Source organism: Culex pipiens, chromosome 2 (assembly GCF_016801865.2).
Source record: "Culex pipiens pallens isolate TS chromosome 2, TS_CPP_V2, whole genome shotgun sequence".
In the NCBI taxonomy this organism is placed as follows: Eukaryota; Metazoa; Arthropoda; class Insecta; order Diptera; family Culicidae; genus Culex; species Culex pipiens.
In genome coordinates, this window is record NC_068938.1 from 35495235 (window position 1) to 35519380 (window position 24146).

The 24146-nt window shown below is 34.3% G+C and overlaps 1 long non-coding RNA gene across 1 annotated transcript; it reads left to right on the forward strand.

The window, feature by feature from the left end:
- Positions 1 to 21849: 21849 nt before the first annotated feature.
- On the forward strand, positions 21850 to 22549 carry LOC120415712 (uncharacterized). Its single transcript, XR_005605251.2, has 2 exons — positions 21850 to 22135; positions 22197 to 22549. It is a non-coding gene; the product is annotated as an uncharacterized LOC120415712 (long non-coding RNA).
- Positions 22550 to 24146: the final 1597 nt, after the last annotated feature.

The following is a 24146-nucleotide window of genomic DNA, read 5'->3' on the forward strand; positions in this document are numbered from 1 at the left end:
CCTCCTGGGGCCATTTTTGGGGTGGAATGAATTCAATCGATATGAGGAGGAAACATGGCAGTTACTGGGGATTGATTCGATTTCAAGAATGATATGTTGCTGTTTAGTGGTTCGGGTTTTCGTCACAGTTCTGCAGCTTTAAGAGTTAAGCAACTTCAGACATTTTTTGGTTTTATGATTATTTAAAGAGGTATTTATAATCATAACCGTTTTAATGATACAAGAATCTTTATCAGAAATTATTTTTTATAGTAGTTTAAAACTGATAATTTACTCAAAGATAAAATTAGATGACATATGGAAACTTTTTTTTTTGAATTTTTGCTTGCAAATGCTAATACTGTTTTCAAACATTATGATATGATATAGAAAGTCACACTCTAATTTATGTAAATAATTGACCCTGGAGTATTTTTTTTTTTATTGTCTATGATTTTTAAACACGCTAGTAACACTGATAAAACATAGGAAAGATGGTTTCAACATTTTTATGTTATATGTTCGTCTATTTTCTAGTTCTAGAAATAGACAACTGTGTTCTCATCTTAAAATAAAAACGAAACTATTGGCACTACGCCCCCCGGGGCATGGCCTTCCTCTAACGTGGGATTTCTGCTCCAGCGCCTCTGACGAGACAGGAGAAACCGGGACCGACGTTTTTACTTCACCATCCGGTAGAAGCTCAGTGGATAAGGCGGGAATCGAACCCGCGTCTCATAGCATCATCGGGATCGGCAGCCGAAGCCGCTACCCACGAGACCCACAATATCTTAAAATATCTTCTGCAATGATTTGTTCGCTCTCTGTAAAAAGTCCCATAAATGAAAACTCCATCATGAACTTTGTATAATTGAGTAGAATTCATGGGCAGTTCTCTTAAATTTCGTCAAAATTCTTTTATTGTATTTTTTGTTTTGTAAGAAACTTTGTGCATCGATTCATTATATCCAAATAAACCATTTCGCATCATTCGTTTCTTCACACAAATTTGGGGCTCTCCATAGAAAAATGTTTGGAAAATATTCGAAAATCTGTATCTTGAGAAGGAACTATCAGATCGATTCGGTGACTTGGGCTAAGTTGTAGGTTATGATTAGGAATATATCTAACAAAAATTCGATTTTGACTAACTTTACTCGATTCTTTTTTTTCCATTTTTTGGAAATATTTTTTAAGAAAACCAAAAGCGCCAACTTTTGACGGGTTTGACAGATGTCTTGTGTTTGGCCTTGAAATAATAATATTTAAAAAAAAACAGTGTTGTAGGATTTTTTTTAAATGAACACAAAATATAAAAAAAAACTTTTTTGAATGAAAATCCATTTTAAATTAAAAAGTAATTTTGAAATTTTTTGATAAATTGCACCATACTTGAATTAAAGCAATTTTAAAGTTTAAGTATTCCTAAAAATTGTCTTTTAAGAATTTTTAAAATAGTGTCCATGGACAAAAATGGACACTTTTTTAACACTTTTAAGAATTATTAGGAGAAAAACTTTTGATGAGCTGAGAGAATTCTCTACAACTGAGTCATCCTTTGGTTGCTGAACATGGTCTTTCAAAGAATGACAATAACCAAAATTGAGGTTTTCTAAAGTTTTACTCAATTTTTAATCGATGATATCTTGAAAACTATTGATCAGATTTTCAATGTGAGCAACTCTCTACGAAATCGGACAATTTCGACCATTTTTATTTTTTGTATTTTTTATTTGGCTCAAACTTTGTGGGGGCCTTCCCTATGACCAAATAAGCAAAAATTGAAGTTTTCTAATTCTCACCCAATCTGCCCATCATTTTCTAATGACGATATCTCAGCAATTAATGGTCCGATTTTCAATGAAACACATGAAACATTCGTGAAATTTTTCGATCTTTTCGAAAAAAATATTTTGAATTTTTTTAAATCAAGACTAGCATTTCAAATGGGCGTAATATTCAATATAAGGTACACGGAAAAAAAATTGCAGATTTTTTAATCAACTTTTTTTTTCACTAAAACTCAATTTAGTGAAAAAAAAGTTGATAAAAAAATCTGCAATTTTTTTTGTCCGTGTACCTATTTTTTTCTCAAAAGTCCTCAACAATACCTACAACTTTGCCGAAGACACCAAATTGATCAGAAAATTCACTCAAAAGTTACAGCTGTTTGAATATTTACATACCATTTTTGTATGGACAGCAGCCAAAATTGTATGGAGACTTGTATGGGTGAACAAATGACGCAAAATAGTTTATTTGGTCATAGGGAAGGCGCCCACAAAGTTTGAGCCAAATAAAAAAATACAAATAAAATCCATTTCCGGTTTTGGTAGAGAATTGCTCATGTGTGAAATGTTTTCAACATTTTTAAAAAATATTTTGATTTTTAAAATCAGGATTAAAATTTTAAAAGTGGATGATTAAAAATTAGAATAAATGGCCCTATTGGCTTGTAAGCCGTGCTTTATTGTATATGGGTAATTCTCCGCCAACTCACACAGCAGTTGCCCCGACCCCTCTTCGATTTGCGTGAAACTTTGTCCTAAGGGGTAACTTTTGTCCCTGATCACGAATCCGAGGTCCGTTTTTTGATATCTCGTGACGGAGGGGCGGTACGACCCCTTCCATTTTTGAACATGTGAAAAAAGAGGTGTTGTTCAATAATTTGCAGCCTGAAACGGTGATGAGATAGAAATTTGGTGTCAAAGGGACTTTTGTGTAAAATTAGACGCCCGATTTGATGGCGTACTCAGAATTCCGAATAAACGTATTTTTCATCGAAAAAAACACTAAAAAAGTTTTAAAAATTCTCCCATTTTCCGTTACTCGACTGTAAAAAATTTTGGAACATGTCATTTTATGGGAAATTTAATGTTCTTTTCGAATCTACATTGTCCCAGAAGGGTCATTTTTTCATTTAGAACAAAATTTTTCATTTTAAAATTTCGTGTTTTTTCTAACTTTGCAGGGTTATTTTTTAGAGTGTAACAATGTTCTAGAAAGTTGTAGAGCAGACAATTACAAAAATTTTGATATATAGACATAAGGGGTTTGCTTATAAACATCACGAGTTATCGCGATTTTACGAAAAAAAGTTTTGAAAAAGTTGGTCGTCATCGATCATGGCCATTCATGGTCACCCGCGACAGACACGGACGACGAAACAAAGAGAAACGCAAAAAAGTAACTTTTTCAAAACTTTTTTTCGTAAAATCGCGATAACTTGTGATGTTTATAAGCAAACCCCTTATGTCTATATATCAAAATTTTTGTAATTGTCTGCTCTACAACTTTCTAGAACATTGTTCACTCTAAAAAATAACCCTGCAAAGTTAGAAAAAACACGAAATTTTAAAATGAAAAATTTTGTTCTAAATGAAAAAATGACCCTTCTGGGACAATGTAGATTCGAAAAGAACATTAAATTTCCCATAAAATGACATGTTCCAAAATTTTTTACAGTCGAGTAACGGAAAATGGGAGAATTTTTAAAACTTTTTTAGTGTTTTTTTCGATGTAAAATACGTTTATTCGGAATTCTGAGTACGCCATCAAATCGGGCGTCTAATTTTACTTAAAAGTCCCTTTGACACCAAATTTCTATCTCATCACCGTTTCAGGCTGCAAATTTTTGAAAAACACCTCTTTTTTCGCATGTTCAAAAATGGAAGGGGTCGTACCGCCCCTCCGTCACGAGATATCAAAAAATAGACCTCGGTTTCGTGATCAGGGACAAAAGTTACCCCTTAGGACAAAGTTTCACGCAAATCGAAGAGGGGTCGGGGCAACTTTTCCCGATTTCGTGTGAGTTGGTAGAGAATTACCCATATGAAACTATTTTTTTTTTTAAGCTGAGAAAAGTTTTAATTCTAAGCATTGAAATTTGAGACGAAAATAACGTGGGAATAACAATTTTGATATTTGAAAATACTAAGCCAATAACATTTTATGTTATTTATAACAGGATTTGTTATTCGTCGTTATGATTTTTTTTTATTGGATTGTTATGGTAATAACAGACTAATAACATTTCGAGTTATTTTTCGAAAAAATCTTTGTTATTAATTTTTGTTATTTAAACAAATAATCCGATCATCCTGAAGCGTCCAATTTCCCGGGGATACAAAATTCCCGATCAATAATCTTAAAAAATCTGGCAGACTGAAATCCAACTATTCTCATTGATTGATTTTTTGAACTCAAAAAAGTTTAATTATCATTCTCTCTTAGAAAAACTCATTCTATTTTTATTATTTTCAATTCAATTCTTTGATTTTTATAAAAAAAAGTTGATCAAAATGGGCATGATGTGAAAAATCTGGCAAAATCTGTCGAAATCTGGCACTGAGAAGGATGAATCTTTATTTAAGCTAACTCTGGAAAAATCTGGCATTCCTAGATTTATCTGGCAACCTGGCAACCATGTGCATGATTTAACTTAAAAGCGCTAGAACTCAAAAATTGCACACTTCATCATATTTTGCAAAAGTTACTTTCAATTTAGAATTTAAATTTTTCATCTGAAAATTACTTAACATTTTTTTGTGAATTTTCGATACTTTCCAAAAAAACATATCGAGTTTTTTTAACAAAAGTAATTTAAAAAAAATATTTTTTCCAGGAGAGTAGCCTAACTACAACTTGGCCGAAACCATCAAATCAATCAGAAAATCCATTCTCGAGAACCTGATTTCCAAACAGACCCCAAATTGATGAGGAAACTTGAATGAAGAAATTAATGATGCAAAATAGCTTATTCGGGCTTAGAAGTCAAAAGACAAAGTTTCATACAACTAAATGCTAGACCATAGACTATTATATAAATTCTATCTGTTTTAACTTAAATAAAACATTTGCATGTTCTATTAAACGACTTTCATCACAATCGAGAGAACCTATGGCAACATACAAATATACAAAGTTTTAAGTTCACGCCAAACAACGTGGAATTTTTTGTTTTATGAAACAATTGTTGTGGTCTTACAACCATCAATTTTATTTTTTTAAAGTTCTTTAAAAAAATCTTATTTGGAAAATCAAACAATATGCCCAATTGTGCGGAAAATAAGTTAAGAATTTCTCATTCAAAAGTTTTTTGATGATACCAGCTTATCTTTCTAGTTTACAAGGAGCAGTACATTTTAATACCAATTGTATAGAAAAAAAATTGACTTAACGGTGCACATCAACCAGTGCTTTTGCATCGAGATTTTTGTTACAGACATTTAGGTACTTTCAAAACTACGGAAACTATCGATATAATTTTTTATTCATTCCCTAAGATACTGTCTACAGTGCTATTTACAACCAAATTTGCCTTATTTTACAATCAGATTGTTGCTGGATTGGGTCCGTAAATTTTACAATTTTGGAATAAGAAGACAACAATCTCCTTGCACCCTGTATTTTTTGTGACTCATAAAAATAAGAAAAAAAAAAACTGCAAGAAAATTAAGCCAGGTACAAGATTGTTGAGATTTTTTTATAAACATAGCGTGACATTTATTGAAAAAAAAAAATATTTTCTTAAAATCAATTTCAATTTGTCTAAATAATGTTTTCAAACAAAGTGTTGATATTTAAAAAAACTTTGCAATTGACGAGATCCTCACTTTCTAAAAAATAATGATTTGCAAATATTTTGTTAATATTTACTTTTGATTTATTGCTTAATATGAGTTGAACATGATTTTTAAAAGTTTTGATCGAACGTCAAATAGCTTAGGCACCCAATGCAAATACACACCGTTCCCTTTAACTTAAAATCAACGAAAAAGGTTATGTAAAAGTTTATTTATTTTTTTTATAGATAATATCTAGAATTCATACGATTTTTTCCAGATTTCGTCCTTTATAATCACAATTACAATTGCTTAAATAAAAGTCCACAACAGTAAACAACAACAAGCTGAAATTAAAACTGTCCCCCTCTTGAATTTCCTCACTGAACGAAATCATTTCACTGCACCATCATTTTCAAATATCGTCAGCGATAGTCTTTGCGAGGGGGCTTCGCTTTCCTGTCAAATTTTTCATCACAACGCCGACTTACCTGGCCTTACAAGTGTAAACCATTTGTTCTTTCCCTTCTGGTTCCGCGTGGGAAAAAAAGAAGGTACAATGTGACCGAAGACGATGGGTGGTGGAGGGGTCCACCTCTTTCCAAAGTGGTTTATGGTACATTTCAACGTGAGAACGCGTCACTCCAGAAAAATACGGTTTAGTTGCACGCTGAAAACAATTTGTTGATTTATGATTTTTTTTTTAATTATTATTTTTTGTAGTCGTGACGAATTAATTAATTTTTTATATTACTATATAAAACCATGTTCAATTATGAATAGAAAAATGAATCCATAGTTTCAGGAACTGATAAACTCAAGTTTGAGTTTTGCTGTAAATTATTTAAAAAAAAACTATTTTATTTCCTTAAATTTCCAACTGTGCCCGCACCGGGGAGACACCGCTCTGGAGGTCGACCGGAAGCTTCCACATCAATAGCCGTAGCAGAAAAGGTTTTTCGGAAGTGTACACTCGTAGCGTACTCCTGGTCGTACTCCGGAAGGATCACCCAGCAAGGGGAAAGGGGAGGGAGGGACGCGCGCGAAAGCTCTGAGCATGTGAATGTGTTTTAAACATGAAACATAAATTATTGATTTATTCTATTTCTTTGGCACGCCACGCCACGCCGGGGAGCTTTTTTTGGGGGGTTGTTCGAGCGGAGGGGTTGAAATCTGGTGGCCAGAGGGCAATACTGTTGGTGGGGGAAGGAGGTTGAAGCTTTTCCTTGGCGTGTTTTGCCCACTCTGGTTTGTTGTTGTTTCTTCGTTCTTTCGTTTGGTGGTGGTGGATCGATGGTTTGCTGTGTGTGTGTGTGTGAGAGAGAAGAGTGTGTTGGTTGATTTTTTGTCCTGATGAGGGGAGGTTTGAGGGTTGAAGGAGGTCGTTGGCATCGAAGGGGGATAAGTGCTGTTTTAACGTCTGAGGATTTTTGTCGGTTCTGCTGCTGCTGTCTCGCACTAGAGGGTCTTTACTGGCATTTGGTTTTATTTTCTCGCTTGAGCGCAGTTCGAAGAAAGTCCTACAATTTGCACTGCGCTTTGGCAGGTTTTGAGACTGATCCAGAGATGTTTTAGGAACTTCAATATCTTGAATGCTCAACAAGCTATAAAATCAAGACTCCTTATCGCTCCACCGTAAAATCTTGTTTTGTAAAACATTCAAATAAGAAAAAAACAACAAATCGCAAATCAACCTCGCAACGTCCCTGATCGATTACACGCGAGGTTTCGTTCTCAGTCTGGAGAAGGATGACTGGTTTCCCTCTAGCCAGTCAACCCCGCCAGTCATCGCTCATATCAGGGAGGGGGGACACACGAAATGTGAGCGGAGCTCCAAGAAACGGTTCTGTGTATCGCAATCTTTATGGGCCAGGCTTTCAAGGATCTAAAGTGAAACGTGCTGCCAGCCACCCAATACGACGTGTGTGCACACAAGCACACACACACACTTATGACATCAACCAAAACAACTTGAAAGGGGATGTTGAGGGGCGGATGGTTGGTGAATGCATTTTGGGGTGTAGTGGGGTGGAGTTTCTGGTAGAACAGCGCTTATGTGATTGGATAGTTGGATCACATGTTTGCAATACTCCTCTCAGGCGATGAGGCAACTTTGAACGAAGGCTGATTATAGACGTGGTGGAGGTCGGGAGTGCACAGGTGAGCTATCAAGTACAAAAACTTGGCAAAGACGTTTTTAGAATGAAAAAAAAAAATACTTCATTCAATCCCTGTAAAATTATGCGTTAATTTTTTCCATAATCTGTATTGGACAACACGCTTAGAAAAAACATTTGATGGATACTTTGAACTTGCGAATGGTTAAGCTGTCCGCTAGAAAGCGGAAGATCATGGGTTCGATTCCAATCTGCTCCAACCTTTCATCGGATGGGGAAGTAAAACGTCGGTCCTGGATGTTGTTAGGCCGTTAAGTCATTCCAAGTGTAGGAGTCGTCTCCACGCTATAAGTACAAACAACACACCAAACCAAGCCAGCTTCGATGGAATCGCTGGCGGCGGTTGAACTCACAATCCAAAAGTCGTCAATTCGAAGCCTGGAGTGGAAAGTTCCTTGGAGTAAAAATAGGTTTGGGTGCTATCTTCAAGCCTTTGGACTCCTAGGTTCAATCAGAAACGTGCAATATAGACCACAGAAGACCTGGGGGTCGTTAAAGTGGATGGATTGATTTTTTTTTTCTTGATTTCAGTTGTCCAAAAAGTCACGACTCCACAGAATCTAATCTAAAGATTATCAAAAAATATTGTAAGATTAGCAATCGAAAATGACTTGAAACAATTTCTTATAAACTTCTGGAGTTTTTTTTTGAAAAGGTCCAATAAACCAAATTTTCAGTTTTTGCTTTTTGGGTGTTTTTGATACCCCTGACTCAAGGCGGTTTCAAAAACACACAAAAAGCAAAAACTGGAAATTTGGTTTATTGGGCCTTTTCAAAAAAAACTCTAGACTTCAACGTTGTCAAGTAACAAATATTTCAAGAAGAAATATTCAGTATTTTGTGAAATATTTGTTTTTTTAGTGTCATCTAATTATTCAAATTGCAATATCTCGGAAACTAGTGGTTCGATTTCAAATTTTGTTTAATTGTTTGCTGTTTCTCAAAATTAACTGTGTTTAGCGCTTTTTAAAAGTTTTACTTGAATCTAAAAATTCAAAACATAACACTAATATGACACTGCGAACAACTCATTCTTCACAAAATTTTATTGCATGTAGCTCAGCAAGCAACAGTTCAATCAACAAAATAGATTTTTTTCTTTGCAAATTTTTGATAGCTTTTCCAACATATTTTTGTTCATAAAGTTATTTCAAGTCGTAAAAAAACTGAACATTTATCAAAAAAAAATAAATCAATATTCCTATTTCTTGAAAACGTGGTACTTTAGCAAAAAACGTGTAAAGACATTATTTTTGTCAATTTGTTTTTCAATTTGTCAGATTTATTCCAAAAATCACTTTTAAAAAAGTATATCTTGAGTTTTTTTAAAGATCCAATTAGGCTGGCACAAACCTCAAAGATGACCCGAGAAATCGGGGGAGCAAAAAAAAAAATTTTATCAAGAAACTTCAAAATTTCAATGCTAATTTAAGTGCAATCAATGTTAAATGCATTCTTATGCGTTTGGATTCATTTTTAGTATGTTTGGATTGATTTGAAAATCTTTAGAGTTTGAAAAAAAAGTTTGTATAGTATCGCAAATAGTTTTTTTCGCAATAACTTTTGCTTCCGTAAAATCTTACATTATTTTTGAAAACTTATGATTGCAAAACAACTGAACTAATGTAAAATTTATTTTAAAACACTTATTTCATTCAAATAGTTATGACCTTTTATATTAATTTTATCATTTCTTTAATCAGGCTGAAATTTTTTTGGTGCCTTTGGTATGCCCAAAGAAGCCATTTTGCATCATTAGTTTGTCCATATAATTTTCCCTACAAATTTTGCAGCAGTCCATACAAAATTGATGCATGAAAATTCAAAAAATCGGAATCTTTTGAAGGAATGTTTTGATCCATCTGGTATCTTGGGCAAAGTTATAGGTATGAATCACGACTACGATGGAAAAAAATGGTACACGGTAAAAAAAGGTGATTTTTAATTTAACTTTTTGTCACTAAAACTTGATTTGCAAAAAACACATTTTTTATATGTTTTAGGGGACATTAAATGCCAAATTTTCCTAAATTTTCAGGTTGTGCAGAAAATCATTGATCGAGTTATGAATGTTTTGAATCTTTACAGATTAAAAAAAATGTAATATTGACCGCAAAAAATTTTCAACTTTATTTTTTGATGTAAAATCAAATTTGAAATCAAAAAGAACTTTGGTGAAATTTTCATAAAGTGCACCGTTTACAAGTTATAACCATTTTAAGGTAACTTTTTTGAAAACAGTCGCAGTTTTTAATTTTTTTAAAATTAGTTCCCATGTTTGCTCACATTTGAAAAAAAAAATCATGTTAAGACTAACATTTCAATTAGTGTTATATTGAATGTTTTTTCTACAATTTTTTTAACTGATAGTAACCATAAGTTAGCACTAGGTTTTTTTTTATTAAAATGTTTGTTATTGAAACATACCTTAAAGTTTGTTTCAATAAAATATTAATGCCTGTTTCTCTCTGTTCTATTGAGGAAAAGAATATGAAATTTTTTTTTTTGGCGAAAAAAAATCTCTTCAATACTTGCATATTTTTAACACTAATGATTGCAAAACAACTGAGCAGGTGTAAAATGCACTTTAAAACACTTTTTTTTATTCAAATGTTGAGACCATGGCTTGTTATTTCAATTTTTATATTTTTTTTTTTTATTTTTTTGCCCCAACCCGCTCCTTCCCCCTCTACCCCGACCAGAGTCGAGTGACATAAACTTCAAAAAATATTTGCAACGGCCTTATGCATGAAAAAATATATTTAAATATTAAATCAAACATCTTGATATAACTTGAAAATTAAAAAAAAACATAAGGATAGAAGTAGTGAAAATAGTTTTTTTTTTAATTTGTATAATATAGAATGTTATCCAAACTGTTTATAGTAAAGTTTATTAAAACTTTTTTTTTATTTAAACTTAGATTGGAAAAAATACATTGATATGTTCAACGGAAAAGAAACAGATTTTTCTTTAACTAAGAAATAAGTTAGAAACTGATATGACCGAAAATTACTGTTTCCATGGTCAATTTCATCCTAGCTATGATTTATTGCTGTGCCCACTGTGAAAGCCAAATTGTCGAAAAAGATGGTGGCATATTCCACCAGGCCCGGCCTCAATATGAAAAGCAACAAAGTATGAGGGAGGTGAATTTGTTGAAAATGTGCAAGAAAGAAGTGCCAAGTTGCTTTCATGAGCGAAACTATAAATGTTAAACAGGTATTATGTTTAATGAAGTAGATATGGCGGCGGCAGAAAAACGGAGCTCGTTTTTGGGTTCATACATCACATACAAACACATATGCCACCCTTAACGGAGGGAGCTCACGTGTGCCCCCTCCACCCATTTTCCGCGCACATTTCCGTTTAAATTGGCGGTGGAGCAGTGGAGTGAGGGGGGGGGTAAACAAATATTGTGGCGCGTCATCAGCTGCTAAATCTGAATGGAAATCGGAGAAAGGGAGGGGGGGGGGGGGCGAGCCAGACAGGACGAAGGTTGAAAGCTGAAACTGGCTCGGATCACAGTAATTGGGTTCGGCCTATTTTGCCTGCCTGGAATTTGTTTTTCCTTTTTGGTTTTCCGTTGCTGTTCGTGTTTTGTTTCCACGAGGCGCTTTTCGTGTCTGGAAAATGACTATCGATTGGGGCGCGCGTTCGCATTTGGGGGCGCGCGCTGTTGAGTTGAGTTTGGATTATTACGAGTGCCTTCCAGAGGGAAGAATACAAATTGCCGAGAGAGAGAGTACTTGAGTGTGTGTGCGCGTGGCCTCCCTAATAAGTTCCAACAAACGGGCGTTGTTATGCTTGAAAATTGAGTGAAGATTGGTGGGATTGTGGGCGGATTGGAGGGTGGGATTGAAGGCAACAAGATGGACCTTGGGATTGTTTTTTTCTTTCTTTTTGGTACCAAACTGGCACTGCAAACAGTCTTGATCCAATGGATACTTTGTTGGCGTTTGAGAGTGTTATTTTTGGAATAAAGTTTTTTATATTTTTAAGAGGCAGTATTTGTAAATATTGCTCGGTTTGTTCTAGAGGTCGTATCGAGGTGCACCGATTTGGATGAAACTTTCAGCGTTTGTTTGTCTATACATGAGATGAACTCATGCCAAATATGAGCCCTCAACGACAAAGGGAAGTGGGGTAAAACGGGCTTTGAAGTTTGAGGTCGAAAAAACATAAAAAATCTTAAAATTGCTCGCATTTCCGTAAAACTTCTTCAATTCCAACTCTCTTAGATGCATTCGAAAGGTCTTTTGATGCACTTCAAAGTGAGCCATAGACATCCAGGATTGGTTTAACTTTTTCTCATAGCTTTTGAAAATAACTGTTAAAAATTGATATTTTTAAACCTTAATATCTTTTTGCAACAGCCTCCAACATCCATACTCTCAAAGGTCAAAAGATAGGTAATTTCATGGACTATAAGCCTGCGGTATTAACTTTTTGGCCAATCGCAGTTTTTCTCATAGTTTTCCGATTTTTCTATAACAAACATTTTACAACGTTAGTTTTTGCCCTGTAGGCCGCCGAAGCTCCACTTTTTGATCTCAATTTTGTCATATTCAGAATCCTCGGAAAATTTCACGTAAGTTAGAAGTATTGGAGTTGTAAATTTGATTTTGAAAAATAATTAAATAAAACATTTTTGAAAAAAAGTTAGATTTGGTTTATTCTGTGATCAATACGTCAAATGCTGTATCAAGTAGGCGAAAACCTGTTTTACCCCTAATCCGACAAAATGTTAAAAAATATTTTAATTCATTCCAAATGGCATTTTTTAAATCAAATTTACAACTCCAATACTTCTAACTTACTTGAAATTGTCCGAGGATTCCGAATATGACAAAATTGAGACCAAAAAGTGGCGCTATGGAAGCCTACAGGGCAAAAACTAACGTTATAAATTGTTTGTTATAAAAAAATCGAAAAACTATGAGAAAAACTGCGATTGGCCAAAAAGTTAATACCGTAGGCTTATAGTCCATGAAATTACCTATCTTTTGACCTATGGGAGTATGGATGTTGGAGGCTGTTGCAAAAAGATATTAAGGTTTTAAAAAAATCAATTTTTAACAGTAATTTGCAAAAGCTATGAGAAAAAGTTAAACCAATCCTGGATGTCTATGGCTCATTTTGAAGTGCTTCAAAAGACCTTTCGAATGCATCTAAGAGAGTTGGAATTGAAGAAGTTTTACGGAAATGCGAGCAATTTTAAGATTTTTTATGTTTTTTCGACCTCAAACTTCAAAGCCCGTTTTACCCCACTTCCCTTTGTCGTTGAGGGCTCATATTTGGCATGAGTTCATCTCATGTATAGACAAACAAACGCTGAAAGTTTCATCCAAATCGGTGCACCTCGATACGACCTGTTACACATTGGTGAAAAACTCGCTCTTAAGTTGGAAATTACCACCTTTTAAAAATTAGTCTTGCCCATAGAAAGTAGTGACAAATTTGAAAATTTAATACTAAACACTATAAAAATCATTAGACGAATTTTGTAGAAAAAATTTGTTTTATGGACAAAAAATGCTCGTTCCTAATTTGCACTTGCCCGGGCAAACCGTGAAGCAGTGGTGACATTTAATATTTAAAAAAAAATTGCAAAGCAAAGATCTAGAAATTTTGAAGTCAGAATACTTTTCTTTACAAACTTGTAGAAGGCAAGTCGTCAAAATATTGTCAGCTATGCAAAATTAATATTTAAAATAATTTAAGTTGTCAACCTGAAGTGCAGGGTATAATCTAAACAAATCTATATTCTCACTCTACATTTTTTCTGGTTGCAGATATTGTATCTAAAATTTCAGTAGAACACCACGAACTTTAATAAACAAGTGTACAATACAGCACAAGCTTCGTTAAATTTAATTGGATCAACATATAAAACAAACCACTCTGATTATCCCGCTTGAGCAGATGAACCGAGGATCGTATTATTAATTTATAATTATTTTTGAATTTTAAAAATTTAATAGTACTTGTGAAATTTTGCGAACGTGATTCACCTCAAACGCACCAGCACATCCTTTTATTAAAAAGCCCAAATGCAGTCAAAATCTCTTGACTTTTTTTCCGAACAGGAAAAATTGTAAACAGTGGAAAAATACTCAACTCCAAGCCTATCCTGCTGTTCACAGTGTATTTTTACACCGCGCCGGGTCGACTTTCGAGAGGGCGTAGATTACCCTCTAGGCAACATCATCATCATCACCGCGTCCGGTAGAGAGGTCACTTGAACGCTGGATACTGGACCGTCCCATCCGTCTCGGAATGGCAACCCAAACCCGAGCTGATGAAAATTACACAATTTTTAGATTTTTGTTAATTAATTCAATTCACAGAAAAAGTATGGTTAAATATTCAGAACATGTTAATTTTTTTCAACTTCAAGTAATGATTGTTTTTTTAAACAAAAAATTCAAAATATTGTTCATTAGTATTATTTTACCATTCTCGTCTACCACAACCATTGCTGATAACGCCCGGGGAAAAATTTCAGTCTGTTTGGAAAAACTTTTTATTTAGAGTCACCTCCACCCCCAAGCGACCAGCCACTTTTCTGACCCTTTTTATTTCCAACCTTCCGTCCCAGCACTTTTCCCCCTCTGGATAGAAAAAACATTAAAGGACTACCCCGTTGACCCGGAGTCCTTGCTGCCACATGAATTAATTTTCGTCTTATTCTGGTCCGAATGGTGAATTAATCCGTTTCATTAGGCTTGATTGAATAGGCTTTCAGCGACGGCCGTCCCGTCACTTGACCCCTCTCCGGTGGAAAAAGTCCCGGGCGGTTTTTCTTCTTTCGCCCAGGATTGAATCGGCAGTTTAACGAAGCGCAACAGCTGGTCCATCGGAAACGGAAACAGACTTTTCAACCCGGGATTTTTTCTACTTTCACGGAACACTTTTTTTTTGTTGTTGTGCCTCTGACGAGGACAGGTGGCCAAATCGAGTTTTAGCCGGTTATTGGGAAAAAATATTCCACCACAATACAGCGCAAATGAGAGTTGCGAGAAAAGTTCAAAGGATTTTTGTGGGGGGGTTGTTTGCTGACCGTGACAGGATATTTTAGTTTCGAACAGTTTGGCAGCATACATGACGTGTGGAACTTGGGAAGGGGTTGAAACATCATGGATTGAATATGGAACAATTAAAGTAATGAAAAAGATATCGATATAATATCAATAGTGTTCATTACACAATTCGACATTTTTGAAATTGATGTCAGTAAACGCTTCACTTTCGTCAAGGTATGACAGATTTGGGCTCCCTGGACATGCTCCAATCGACAGAATTGAATTTTAGTAGATTTCATGCAAATCAATTAAATTGTAAATTTCGGGTACAAATGCTAATGAATAATCTAAAGCAATCATGTGAAATTCTCTTAAATTGAATTCTGTCAACTAGAGTGTTTTCAGATAGATCAAATCTATCATACGAAACTGAAGCGTTTACTGACATCAACTTCAAAAATGTCTAGTATTGTTACCACCCTTGAAGAGAATTGGGGCCGACCTTTACAAAGCAAATTTAGCAGCATTATTCACTAATCTAATGTTAACATGGTAGTGCTAACGTTCCATAGGACGCCTACCCTAACGTGTCCAGATAAAACCCGGAGCTTGTGATGAAACAAAAAAAGAGCTCTCTAAAAAAAATACTTAAAATTCCGATAAATCGTAATGGCTACAAGAAACCAACCAACTAATTAGTGTTTAAATCATGGCTCGATTTTTAAGGTCTTACACATTTTTAAATTGATTGTATTTTCATTTAAAAAAACGTTACTTAATCCACCCTTAGGTGGTTGACGCCTTCCTCACATTTAAAGGGTGCTATCCAAAATGCAAAAAGTGCGTAAATAACACTTAAGTGCTTGTAACTTTTGATAGGTTTGTCAGATCTTCAATGTTTTGGATGCGTTAGAAAGGTCTTTTGAATACCCATCCTACGATAGGTCGCATAAGAGATCCGGACAGAATTTTCATCAAAATATCTGAGATCCGGCCTCGAAAAAGGGCGTAAATTATACTTAAGTGCTTATAACTTTTGATATGGTTGTCAGATCTTCAATGTTTTGGACGCATTGGAAAGCTCTTTTGAAAACATATCCAATGATAGGTCGCATAAGAGATCCAGACAACGTTTTTATCAACATATCTGAGATCCGGCCTCCAAAAAGCGTATAAATAACACTTAAGTGCTTATAACTTTTGATAGAAATGTCAGATCTTCAATGTCTTGAACGCGTTGGAAAGGTCTTTTAAATACCTTTCTGAAAATGTATAGCATGACGGGTTTTCTTACAAAAACCACCCTTTTTACAATCTTCCGGACATTTGTTAAAATCTTTTTTTTAGCATAACTTTTGAAGTACTTAACTAAACTGCATAATTTTTGATAGCGACTTATAAGACCCGAAGACGGATCGAAAGACGCCAAAACGGACAAAATCGGTTCAGCCAATGTCGAGATAATCGAGTGACAAATTTTTGATCAACATCCCACCACACACACAGACATTTGCTCAGAATTTGATTCTGAGTCGATAGGTATACATGAAGGTGGGTCTAGGAGGTTTTATTGAGAAGTTCATTTTTCGAGTGATTTTATAGCCTTTCCTCAGTAACGTGAGGAAGGCAAAAATCGATAAAGATATAAAAGCATTGTTTCAAAAATAGGCTTGTAATTTATTTTTAATAAAATGTTGCAACAGAACTCTTCTATCTATCTTCTTTTTTCTATTAATTGACAGCCAAACATTTTTCTTAGTAAATACAATTTTTTGTTCCATCCAACAAATTGATCCTAATGCCTTATTAAATATATTGTGTTTTTTTTTAATATCAAGAAAAAATAATTTGGATGATCTTTTCAATATTTTTTTTATATTCAGCAATTCCCCACGAAAACAGCATGAAAAAAAAACAAAAGTGCTCGGATCGAGCTCAAAAGTATTCGGGAGGTTCCCTGGCCGAAATAATTAGACCCGTATTTTTTTGTTTGGCCATTAGGGTGACCTACGCCTTGTTAGGGTGGTCTGAGAAATTTCCATTTTCGTCGATTTTCGCAAAAACCATTTTTTTCTAATAATCATTCCTCCTTGCCATTTCAACCGATTTCAATTGTCTTATACACAAATGAAAGGTGATAAGTTGGCCTTTTAAAGAAAAAACAGTAAAATGTTTCAAAAATCCAGCCTTACATATGAAAAGGTCGAATGAAACATTAAAGACCAAAGAGCCTTTGTCTGGAAATATTTTTATCGGGTTCCCCGGACATTTTTACGTAACATACTAAATAGTTTAAGGAGTTCACTAACAGGATTCCGAGATATGATTTTTTGAAAATAAGATCCGTGTTTTAAAAACGCGCCGCGTGTAAAAACGGAAAAATGACGAAATCGGCAAAAAATTTGCTTTTTTCAATTAAACTGCGATAACTTTAAAATTTCTGCGATGACTTTGTACATGTCTGGGAGAAAAGAGTTGCGTCTTTCAAATACGAAAATTGTGGTACCCAGACATGAATAGGTGCAGTTTTAATGAAAAAAGTTGATTTTTTGGCGATTTCATCAATATCCGATTTTTGCACGCGGCGCGTCGAAAAACACGGATTTTATTTTCAAAAAATTATATCTCAGAATTCTGTTTATGAACTTCTTCCATTTTTTTAAATGTTACATAAAAATGTCCGGGAAATCCGATACAAATATTTTCAAACATAGGGTCTTTGGCCCAGAAACCGTCAAAACGGCATTTTAAAGTTTCATACACCCTTTTCATATGTACTTCTTACTATTTTTTTTAAAGACCAACTTTACACCTTTTATTTGCGTATAAAACAATTGAAATCGGTGAAAATGGCGAGGAGTTATGTTTTTTCAAAAAAAGTGATTTTTGCAAAGTTATTTTTATAATTCAAATATTTCTTAAATTTAAGTATTCCATCAATTTCGTGTTAAATTTTTATTGCTTATGCTTAAAATATATTTTTTGAATTTTTTTTAATGTTTTAATGAATAATGAATTTTCGTTTGCTTTTTCAATGTTCTAATATCTTATGAATCAAATGTTCTACTTTTCTCAAAATACCCTGTTTTCTTGAAAATACTCAAATTAAAAAAAAAATACAAAATACTGCTTTTTAAAGAAAGTACTCAAATTATCTAAATATGCAACACGGGTTTCAAACGATTTTTAATTCAAAGATTTTTGAATGATAAAAACAAATTTTCATAAAATACCGTAATTTTTAAAGTACTCAAATTATCATAATTTGCAATATAGGTATCATACAAAGCGAAATTTAGTATGTTTTTTTCACTTTATTAGAGATTTTTTGATAATCACTCAAATTCCCACAAAACCGTACGTTTTTTGAAAAAATTGAGAAAATTTGAGTAGCTATAAAGAAACTCTAATAAAGGTGAAAAAGCAAACCAAATTTTGCTTCTTTGATGCCCATATTGCATATTTTGAAATTATGAGTACTTTAAAAAAAATGCGGTAATTTGTTAAAATTTTAGTATTTTTCCCAAAAAACTCTTTTAAAGTGAAAAAGCAATTTGCTTCGTATTTTCGAAAAAAAATAGTTCTATTGTGAATATTTAAGTATTTAAACAAACCGTTTTTAAGAAAACTAGAGCGTTTATTTACTGAAACACTAGAACAGTGAAAGAGCAAACCAAATTTCACCTGGGTTTGATACCCATGTTACAGTTTCAGAGTATTATAATTATCGTCGATAACATTATCGTCGATTTAATCATCGGAATAACGATAACGATAGAATCTACCTTGGTTTTCAGTTGAAAATCTTTATCGTTTAATTCCATTTAAAATTCAATGCTTTTTGAAAAAAAAAGATATGATCACCCCTAATGTTTCGAGCCAATAACGAAGAGGGCAATGGGGAGGGGTACCTAACTTTGAAAAATATTCGCAACGGCCTTAACTGAGTTATACAAAATTCAATAGTTATGGTTAAATAAATACTTAATAGTGAAATTACTGACGGTTAATTAAACTTTACCAATCAAATTTATATACTTTTATCTTTTTATTTTGAAAATTTTCAGTCTCATTTTCACCATCAATGTCACCTCAGTTTGAAAACCAAACAATTTTCAATGACATTATTTTTGCCTTCCTCACTGAAGATTGACCTCCTAGAACAACCCTTTATTTATACTTATCGACTCAGAATCTGATCAAACGTCTGTGCGTGTGGTAGGATGTTGCTCCAAAATAATTCAAACATTTTCTTGGCTTTGGCTGAACGAATTTTGTCCAGATGTGGTCTACTTGGTCCAGTTTCGGGTCCTACAGCTTGGTATTGAAAATTGTAACGTTTCATTTAGCTGTTAAAAAATTGGGGTGGGTTAAAGGTGAATTGAGTAACGTTTTTGAGCAACTATTGAAAACAAATATTTTGAAAAACGTACATGTACGTATTTCTTGAGACAAGTCTTAGGAGTGAACTTTTTATTTATATTTTGACAATGTCACTAGATACTCATTATTCAAAATTATGCAATGTTGTCTAATTATTTCCATTGAAAGTCATAAATCCAACTGAAACCCATTACCACAAAAAAGTGTTTATTTTATCAAGCACTTTAACTCCACACACACAACACACATATTAAATTCTTCCTGAACCAAACTGGGTCTTCCCGGGGACGTGTGCGCAAATTTTCTCACGCCCGTCCCATTTTCTCCGCCGCTGGCACACACCAAAACCGACCCCATAAAGTTCACCGAGAAAAAGCTCCCAGCTGATGGCGTAATAAGTACTAGAGGGAAAAACGATATTTAAGTTTTTTTTTCCTTTTTTCGTCTCGTTCCACTCTTTCTTCAATAGCGACGTAGATTCGTGGTGCTCTACACGGAGAAAAAACCGTTCTGGAATTCGTGAACAAATGTGCATGTTATCGCGTACTTTCGCTGTTCATGAAATCGTGAACTTGTTCATGATATCATGGAGAAAAAAACACGATACCGTGCTTATTGTTCGTGAAATAGCGAACTCAATCTTATGTCTGAAAAGCTTTCCTGTTTCATGGTTTTGTGACGCCACCTACATGTGAACTGTTTTTCGCCTAGGGAGCTTTCTAACACTTACACAAGTTCAACACAGTCTATTGTTCGTGTGTGGAGTGGAACGAGATTTGACGTGCTCAAACAAGTTTCCGAAAATCAATCCACATAAAAGTCAAAACTGAAAACTTTCCGATTTTTTTTTTGTTTAATTAGAATTATTTTGTTTTTGTTTTTTAAAGCTATATCCAAATTGCTTGAAGTTAATTCATCGCAAAATGACGACTGTTAATTTTTCACCTTAAAATCATAAAAAAATCAAAAAAGGTTCACTGGAAAACAGTATCATTTTAAAGAAAGAGAGCGTTCTGTTATTACGTAACGTATTTGGGGGGAAGAGGGGCTGAGTTGGAGGCCATGTTAAGCTCCACTCAAAGTTTTTAAAAATTATATGGAAAATTTGTATGGAAATAATAAAGTAATAATAAAGTAAGCAGGATAAAACCACTGCATTTCAAAATTACTGTACAAACAAACATTACAAATTTTATTCCCTCCTTCAAAAAAAAAATAAAACTGACATTTTCAATGAAAAACATTGTAAAATTTACTGAAAACTATTCAAAATTCATTGTACACTCAAACCCCGATGGTTTGACACCAACTGTTGTCAAACGAACGGGGTCACTTTTCAGTTTGGCATTCTTTTACACGAAGTTTACACACACCAAACGTTTGTTTTGAGTGACAGTTCGTCACTATTTAATTTGACTTTGACCAACCAACGGGGTACAAACAAAAAAGTATAAAAAAGTTTAAGAAAAAGCTTATTTTCATAAATTCATTGATATTTGGTAGCATAACTGTAATTACGTATATAACATTATGTGATATGTTCAGCTCTTTTCAAGGGGACCATAGTTGATCCATCGTAGAATGTTGTCTTGTTATTTTCAACTGCGTTGAATTAGACATGGTTTTAATCTTTTTTTTTACAGTGGTACAAGATGAATTAACATAGGGCTTTAGGCTTTAGGAGCCTATAAAAAAAGAAATCGACGTAACACCTTATAATAATAAAATCCACCATTCTAGCAGGATTCTGTCAGAATCAGCTCTGCTAAAATACTTCGTGATTGGGTGTGACGGGTGTCTTAAAGCCCTATGTTAATTTATAAATACAAACACGATTAAAACCATTTCTGGTTACTTTTTTTCATTTTAATGAAAAACATAAATTGACAAGACAACATTTTTTCGATTGATCAACTATGGTCCCCTTGGAACGAGCTGTCAAGTAGAACCTTTTCTGTCAAGAAGGGTCGCGAAGTTAATTTTTGAAAATCGATTTAAAAATCCATTTAAAACCATTTGCGGTCTTACAAAGGGTAATTTTACTCAAAAAATAAGCTTTTTCATTGTGAACAATAATATCAAAAATTTAAGGTTAATTTTATGACCCAATTAGGACATATTCTCCGTATAAACATTGGCCCTTTTACATTGTTTAGCTTGAATATTATTTTGTTATATCAGCAATCTAATCTCAACTGTAAGGACCCCATTCTTTACTTTTAAAAAGGTTTATTCATATATAAAAACAAGCCTTACCCGACAAACTTCGTTCTGCCTTTTTTTTCGTTTGATGACGTTTTTAACTTTTTTGCTTATTCAGCCTCCTGTGATCAAAATTTGATTTTACGTAACATTTGCCATACAATCTGCAGATTTTCCGGAATCAGTTCCAAAGTGGCCAAAGTTGTAACTTTTTGGCGTAAAAACCTTCCTTGGACTTATACGAATCCAACGCAACAAAAAGCACCTCGATCCGACGTTCCGTGTTGAATTGATTCGCGTTCGAACAAAACCGTCGAATTTTTTATATATATCTGGAGTTTTTTTTTTGAAAAGGTCCTATAAACCAAATTTTCATTTTTTGCTTTTTGGGTGTTTTTGAATACCCCAATAAAACAACAAATTACAAATTACAAACTCAAGGCGGTTCTAGAAACACCCAAAAAGCAAAAATTGAAAATTTGGTTTATTGGACCTTTTCAAAAAAAACTTCAGATATAGATAACTTTAAAATATTTCGAAATGTCAATTTTAAAAATAATTTACTTTTAAATAAAAAGTACGTTGCGTAATTTTTGAATGATCTTCTGTTTTTGCGTTACGTTTTCACTGCGCGTCCCCTGAAAAGCTCAGTCGCCGTCGCCATCTTAAACCAGCCAAACAAGTCTAGACAAGCAGCCACTCGCGATTTTTCTGTCTGATTTTCCGGCTAAAATGAACCGTTTTAGAAGAATAATTCACTGCCGGTCTCCGGAACTCCGGTTTAAATTACGGATTCTGATGTTTGGTAAGTACTTTTTATCAATATTTTGGCATTTTTATACTAATAAGTTTTTTGTTTGTTGCAGTTGAAAATCGATCCCAAATTTTTGCTTGTGCTAGCTGCAGTTCACTCGTTTCATCCGTGACACCTGTTCTCGAGAGTTTGGATGGACGACCTGAAATCGAACGAATTGAAGCATCTGGCAGTGAGCGGAGCCCTGTCCTGTCTCCGGTAATGCATACGGGAGAGGAACGGGAGCGTTCCGGAACATTCAAGAACCAACCTGATGGGATTGGACGAGAGCTTGTGACTTATTGATAATTGAAGAAGAAACTGGTTATGCTGTTGTAGTAGTGAAAATGACTTGTTAATTAGCTATTGAAAATAAATGAACAGTTATTTTTGGTTTTTCTTTTCGAATCAAAACCAAACATTAAATCCTTGTTTTCAATACCCAACACCAGATGTCAGGACAAAAGCTTTCATTTGCGCACGAGCGCGACGTTCAGATGGCGCTGTAACCATATCGTAAAGCTTGAAAGCTCAAAGCTCGTCGATACAGAGTATTTCGAAAGTTTAGAATCGTGAACAAACGTTCACGATTTGCAATTAGTTCATGGAAAGTGTTCATGGTACGTTTTCGTACCATGGAGTATCACACTGTTCCCGATTTCGTGGTGCATTGTTCACGAATTTCAGAACGGTTTTTTCTCCGTGTAGTTTGCGCCCGGTATCGTGTTTTGGAAAAGGATTTTTCTTTCGCTCCGAAAAACTCTGTCGCACCAACAAGAAAAAAAACCCTTCGAAACAAAAAAAATAACACCCCGTCGAAACAAGAAGAAAAGCTCTCGAAAGACGTGCGCACGTTCGCCGCAATTCGATATATTTTCTTTTCCCGGAAAGATTTTCCCATGGACGCGGGGCGATATATTTGCTGTTTTTGGGGTGGTTGGTTGGGAGATTTTCCACTTTGAACCAGCAGCTCCACCCGATTTCCGACTGTGAAAACGCGCGAGAGGTCGCGCGAAAATGAAGCAATTTATATGGCTACACTTTAACCCCAGCTCTCTCGCTGTGTTTGAACTTTCGAGAGGGAGGGTGGGGCAGGCACACCATTTTGGACCGATATTTCCGTGACCGTGACTAGGAGTGGAAGGACTTTCCAGAGCACGGTAGATTGAGATTCTGACTTTTTTTTAAACTTTTACTGGATTGACGAAATTTTATCCTTTCATCGGCTGTTTTTCAATTTGGGTTTAAATTATTTAAAACTTTATTAATTAATTATTTGATGTGCTATTAAAATTCATATCGCAAAAAATAAGGTGATTAACCTCATAAAAATTAATGAATAATTATGGAATTTAAATTGTATAAACAATTTATTTGTAATAGTAAAGTACATAAGCAACCCAAGTAACATTTTTTTCCAAGAGTTCTACAAGAGCTCTTCAAGATAGCTACAGCATAGCAGTTTGGACCGCGGTAGGATAAAATTCTCTTCAAAACATCTTCAGGAGTTTGGAAGAGTACTTGAAGAGAGTTTTATCCTACCGCAGTCCAAACTCCTATGCTGTAGCTATCTTGAAGAGCTCTTGTAGAACTCCTGGAAAAAAATGTTACTTGGGATTCTCCCCGAATCCCGGAATTGATTTTATTTTCATGAAACCTTACATGAGTAATGCATTGATACACCTACAGTTGGGTAGCGTCATCCGAGAGAATAAAGAACACGATCTGGTAGTATAAAGGTACTGTAAACCGACTCAGAGGATAAATCCCGAGACTGGCAAGAGCGTAATTAGCATGGGTTCATATTCAAAACAATTCATCAACCAACAAAAAAAATTACGATATCGAAATTCAAACCAAAGACCTTTGACATATCGAACCGCGCCTTTGCATGTCATTTTATTGGGAATTTAATGTACTTTTCGAATCTACATTGACCCAGAAGGGTCATTTTTTTATTTAGAACAAAATTTTTCATTTTAAAATTTCGTGCTTTTTCTAACCTTGCAGGGTTTTTTTAAAG